A 6,866-nucleotide genomic window follows, 5' to 3' on the forward strand; every position below is an offset into this window, starting at 1 on the left:
TTCTGTGTTGCAAATATTATGTAGTTGTATGTATCAATCAGTTTACTTAGATTGCTTTGCTTGAAAATTCAAATCTCTTCTACTATAAGTATTGAAACAACGAAATTTACCAAATTTTCTATACCGACTGATCTTTAATTTAAGCCTGAATTGATCTTAATTAGAGAGAAAGTTAATTAGAAGAATTGTCTTAAATTTAAACCTAATTTGGCCACATTATTTTTATTAACATCAATGCTATAAATTCTTTAAAATAGAATCTTTTACAAATGCGATACTAGAATCGCATTTAAGTGTTCTCTCATTTTAATTATGTATATGAGCCCGGCGGCAATATACGACACAACCATTATATAACTAATGTATATAACAACGTTACTAATTTAAGAAATAACTGGGTTTTTAACTGCAACGGGAAGTTGAATTATTATTTTAGATGGAGTTAGAAGATTGGCATACCTTAACCACACGAATGATAAGGGTATTGAACTACCCCACGGAAGGACAGAGGCGTCTTTAAATAATGATGTAAGTCTCGAATTTTAAAGTGAGGTAAAAAAATCTGAGAATTTAGGGTAAATGCGATTGTGACCAATCGAATTCTGTTCCAAAGGAGCAATAAGGAACCTAAAACTGAAAGTTAGATTAGATTTTAATAGCATCCATAACAAAATAATGAAGAACTTTAATAACTGTATTCAATGTGTATTTAATCTAAGGAAATTAATCCCATGTTTTCATAATCATTAGATCAGCTGCTTGACGGACAGCCCAGGCACCATACATGGATAAGGCGTTGCAGTCTAAGATGAAACAACGAGGTATATATAGATGCTTACATACAACGACGCCAGTTCCAATTAAGGTTAAATCCACGTATGAGATCACACGAAGTCGAAAATACCTCGTTTAATTAAATGTAATTGTCAAATTTGTACAAAAGAATGAATAAATCCGATTACAACATACAAATAACAATATGAATTATATCGTAAAATAACTAGTTTTGCCATATTTGTGAATTGAAATTATATTTACATTTCCCTGGACAAAATTATGATATTAATAATCAATTGTTTGATTCTATTGCAAAAATTGCAGTGGTGCAATTCCTGTAAACAGAGTTTTGGTAGCACGACTACTGGTTTACTGGTTACTGGTTTTCATAAAACTAAAAGTCTTCTGTATATCGGTATGTTTATGTCATTCCCGAGCACAAGAAAGATTACATTTTAGATAGGTTTAATGGAATTAATAAAATACAATTTGCAATTAGAAGAGTTCTCCCTGAAAATTATTTTTCCGTTTTGGACACGAAAGCGATCAGAGCCGATTATGATAAGATTCTTCTAAATACAGTATATAAATTGGTCACGCAATACATTTTTACAGTCTTATGTTGCATCAGAAACTTTAGTTTTATATTGAAAGCTTGCTATAATGATGGGTTAGAAGGGAAGGTTAATCTTAGATTGACGAAAATGGTTTTCGGTCCGAGAATTTTAGCTAAACCTAACGAATTCAAATAATTTTTATTTATGTACATTTATCACAAACATTGCGAAATAAATCAATTGGACAAAAACTAATCTTAGATCTTCTTAAAACAAGGAATGCACACTGTTGGGTGTTCATCACAGTCTTGACAAAACGTGACTTTTGGTGCCTTGGCTTTTGCTTCTTCTCTACTCTTCCTTTCATATATTGGTTTATAATATTCGTATTTGCTTATTCTATGGATGCTCTTCTCCCATTTTCTTTTTTTTACTGTCTCATGTTATTTGGATTATCATTTGCGTTATTATCTACATCAGAGTTAATCCCGTCATATTTTGCACTCAAGCTCTGTATGTCTCGAAATGCAAACATGTTCACTTTCTTTTTATTGTTGTGATGGTGTAAATTACCTAAGCATTCCTAACATATCTTTCTCATATTATTTCAAAAATAACCTTTCCACAGTTCTTGACGTTTTTGAATAACTCTACACATACATGGTAAGTATGGCTGGTAGATCTTTTTATTTGACGTATCAACAGTGGCAGAGTTAAGTCATACTCATACACAACATTCAAGTGTGCATAGTTTATAGACTGTTTCAAAAATCTGTTACGTGTCATAATCTTTCTGAATGCATTTGAGATAGCTTATTGATTCCCATAATATATAAAATTCATATATACTTTATTATTTCGGCTTTGCTAATATTAGTCGTGTAGCAATGACCTCCAAGGAAGCGGTTTGGATAGGCATATTTGCTATAAAGTCGATGCTTTCAATGGTAATAAATTGTTTGTAAATAATATAGGGTTGAGGCCGATCCACATTATTTATTTGTAAACCACTTTGTCAAACACAATGCTATAGTTAACGTAAACAATTCTTGATTTGAACATTCGATTATTGATGACCTGTAGAGAATTTCTCACCGATGAAGGTGTTTATTTAATGCTTTCGTTGTTCAAAAACATTATATAACATTTGTAGTATTTCAGACCAAATATTAGATAAGCACGAATATTTTACAAACGCAGAAAAATACATGAAATACATTTACTTGGTAATGCTTAGTATTTACTAAACTTAGTATTTTTCTATAATATCCAGTTAACGCTAACTCAAATTTTATTTTCCGCCCCTTGGAGAAATGAGTTAGGAAGTTTCACTTTATTTGTGGAACGTTATCACAAATAAAGTTAAGAGTCGTAGGTAAAGTCGAGCTGAGGCGAAAATAACATATAAACACTAAATCTACACATTAAATCGATAGACAATCGACCTACAAACAAACAAGTTATTTCCTGAATTGCTTCTGATCTTTGGGGAGCTAGTCTGCGTTACCTAGCAGCAAACAACTTTGCGATCGCGATTACCAAGGCAGTTTGTGTTGATATCATACTTATTGGATGAAATAATAGTTCGTACTTTGCTACCGTGAAATTTCGATTTAAAAGAAAAGGTGCAGTCTAAAATGTATTGAAGGAATTTGTAAACTAATTTTAGTTCCTTATAATGACCAAATTACTACTTTGCGTGGGCACACGTTGTTGTATCAATTCATGAGTATTAATTAGTATGAGCAGCTAAATATACAGCATTCGTAACGCATCCAAGTATTTTTGAATCAGATATATTGACATATTTAACCATATTTAGATGACTACGTCACCTAAAGATCATTTAAAATATTAAAAGTGAGTTTTGCTGATTATGTATAAATATCTTACAAAGAATGCAAGAAAAATATGAATGGGGAAAAGCATAGCTACTTCATTCTTCCATCAAACGCAAAAATACTGTTAATTCACGAAAATGGGCGAAAGCAAATGCTAAAAGGGATATAAAATTTGATGAGATAATTGAGTATTGCAATCTGATGTTCTTAGCAGTAAATACTAAGTGAAGTTTTTCTGTTATCAGTATAACACGGTTGACAAGGTCGTTTTTTGGCTGATGTCGAGGTACATGGTACTTCTGCTTTTTCCACTGTAGGAGTTTTGTATTTCTGAAGCATATATTTTATTTCTAAAGGGAGACTTACAACTTGTGAGCGAATTTTTAGATGATCTTCTAAAAGACACATGGATAAATTTTGCAAATAAGCCTTCCTTGAAATAAAATTGGATGAAAATGACCATTGGCCACCTTCTCGTTGATTTGCTGACGTTATAGCTTGCACAAAGTTTATCGACGACATCAACACCTCGGCTTCGCTTGTTCCTCATTAGAAATTTCACTTGAACCTACGTGCAAACTTGACAGCAGAAGAACAGTTTTTCCCTTCTTTGGCACATATAAAGAGTCTCATCATTTGTATATCCAAATATACTGCTAAAACAGTTTTTATTTTTTGGTGACACAAAAGTCGGCGTTTATTTATTATTTTTCTAATTGTACCTACATACTAGATATTACTTTTTTGAGTTCTTTCACTAATTTCACACTAAAAAACTAATTGTGATGTTTCGATCAGTTCCAAGAATGGGTGGACAATCGCGTAACTAAGGAATCTGAAATCAATTTTCTATAAACATTGTAAAAAGTTCTCTAACTGCAACCAATTTGTCACCTTTTCGTCAGAGAAGTCCTTCAAGAAGTGGCAATTAAAAGGCTAAAGGAAGAATTTAAGATTCAACATGTGTTTATTGCAAATTAAATCAAATATCTCAGTTAATTTTTGATAAATCTCAAATAACCTATGATAAATAGAAATTGAACTAAGCTATGTTATAAATCATAAATCGTTATTTTTTTCGTTTTCTTTTACATAACTTGTTTCAAAAACCGTAAGGGGGTTGAATATCCAACACATATCGCAGTTGACACCTCTGAATGTATATCTTGCCGTTCCCAAAGGACCTCTACATCTCTGTCAGAATGTATTAACATTTATTCATCACGCAACGAATACGGGTCCCTTTTCGACTCCGAATGGAAAACTCTATTATACACAATAAAGTTTTCCTTTCCCTTCATCCTTTTTATTTTTTCCAAAATCAAGATTTTTTTTAAATTTCTTGTTAATGTGATTATTGGTAACGGTGTTAGTGGAGAGATTTGGCGAGTTTACATAAGAGCCGTGGTTCTCATGAAAAATGTACCTCTGTGAAACAATGTGAATAATTAAGGCCATTCATGTCTAAAATTACGGCTCGACCCTCCGCTTGAATAATTCACCTTCAATTACGCTGGTCTCGACGTGCTGCTGCCGCCCCCTCTTCTCTAGTGGTGCGACCTGGAGAGAGAGTCCCGTACCGCGATAATTGCCAATCGATAGGCAAAGTCCGAGTTACCCCAGTAAATTATTCACACCGACCCTATATGGATTAAAGTATGTCCGAACAGTTAGAATTGAGTATAGCTGTTACGCCCTCTTCACTATTATTAGACGTTAATAAAAGTGACATCAATTCTATTAATGAAATTATTACAATATGATGAAGAAATGATTTATATAAAACTATCTCAAAAATTTAAAGTTTAAAGTTTCCTTAATTAATTTAAATAGATCCCTGGTTCGTTTCAGAGTGAATTTAAAAATGTTCTTATTACCATTATCAAGAACCAGAAAAGAGTCTTGCATTCTTTCAGTGGGTATTATTAAGCAGTTAAGCGGGCTACGATAATCCTACGGTCCCAGCGGTGTCTTCAAGTAATTACCCGTCCCGCTCCAAAGGATCCTAACAGGATTAAAACGGCAACAATTATCCTAATGCAATGCTCGCTCTATATTAATCTTAATTATGAGAAGACTCTACCGCGACGGCGACGCCCGTCGCCCTCCGGGCAAGACGAAATAAACAGATTATGGTTGTCGTGCTTATTTTCACACCCAGACCACGGTTAATGTACATTTTATAATCTTTAAAAGCTTCCCGTTATACCAGACTTTTCCTTATTCATAAATAAATTTATAAGGGATGTTTAATTCAACGGGGTTTCCGTCTTCTTATTTTTTTTTAATAAATAGTAAAAAACAAATCGGTGTTTCCTCATCGGTATGCGTCGTATTGCACACTCGGTAATCCAATTTCTCAGAACCGGGGGGCTTCCGTTCGAACGCAAAAGCACCGAGGATGGAAATGCGGTCCGGATATTTTCGCGGTTCTACAATAAAACGGGACGCCGCCGTGTAAATCGGGCTTAAAACCCAGGGTGGAGTCGGCGTCGCGACGCCCGAATTGTAAATTTTATCGCCGCGTGCAGATCAATAAATAATTCAGTGCCGGCTCGCTTCGGTAATCCCTGAGCCCGTGGCTAAATCACGTCCGGTCTTATACCTGTTTGGCAAATCTGTGGTCTAATATGGCATAACCTCTATTTACACGATCATTCACACCGCTCTATTCTCGCAAAATAACTATTACGTACTGCACGATTAAAGGTAGTAAGCAGCTGTAATATAATTGTTCCATTTAATTTTTTTATTAAGTTTATTTTGATTCTGAAGAAGAACGGCTAAACCCGAAAATTTCTAGTTCTAGGTCTAGTGTTGGTTCTAGTTTTAGTTCAATGAAAAATATACAACAATCTAGCGCTGAATAAGAACTAGAACTACAACTAACACTAGCATTAGAACTAACATAAAATGTAAGATGGCCGGTTACGTGCTGTCACGCTGTTGTGAGCTGCCGCAGTTCTTACAGAATTTGAGTATGTATTGCGAGATTATTTGTCGCTAATCAGTTGGAAAGTGTAGAGTGGTGTTCCTTGTCCTGTTGGATTAAATCGAAAAATATCGTGTAAACCAAGGTGTAAATAACATCCACTACGAGGATTGAACGAAATTAAGTCGCTTCTACTGGATATGTGCAATAATTCCGATTTTCTAGATGCTCTGATGGAAAATATAAGTACTAAAGTATGTGAGATTATTGAACAGAGTAATGAAAAGTTTAAGAAAGAGATCACGACTTTAAAGAGATTGGTTTCACAAAACGATACAGAAATTAAACTAAAATTAGAACTAAAACTGGTTCGAAGTGATTTCACTTCGAACCAGTTTCTGAAGAAGGTTGCAACATGGCATCCGAAACGTCAAACCTTTTATTAAAAGACGCACGGCAAAACCCGAAAGTTTCTAGTGTTAGTTCTAGTTTTAGTTCTAATTTTAGTTTAATTCACACCGGCCGTGAAAGCCTTCGTACTTATGATACAGAAATTGCCGCATTAAAAAACAAATGCGACGACCTAGAACAATACAGTCGTCGTAACAACTTACGACTCTTTGGTATGGTGGAAGAGAAGAATCAGGATACGGCTAAAGAACTACTGCAGATTATGAATGATAGAATGAAATTAAACGTACAAGAGGGCGATTTAGACAGGGTGCACCGTATTGGTAAACCAGGGGAAAGATCGAGGTC

This window comes from Onthophagus taurus, chromosome 1 (assembly GCF_036711975.1).
Source record: "Onthophagus taurus isolate NC chromosome 1, IU_Otau_3.0, whole genome shotgun sequence".
Lineage (NCBI taxonomy): Eukaryota > Metazoa > Arthropoda > Insecta > Coleoptera > Scarabaeidae > Onthophagus > Onthophagus taurus.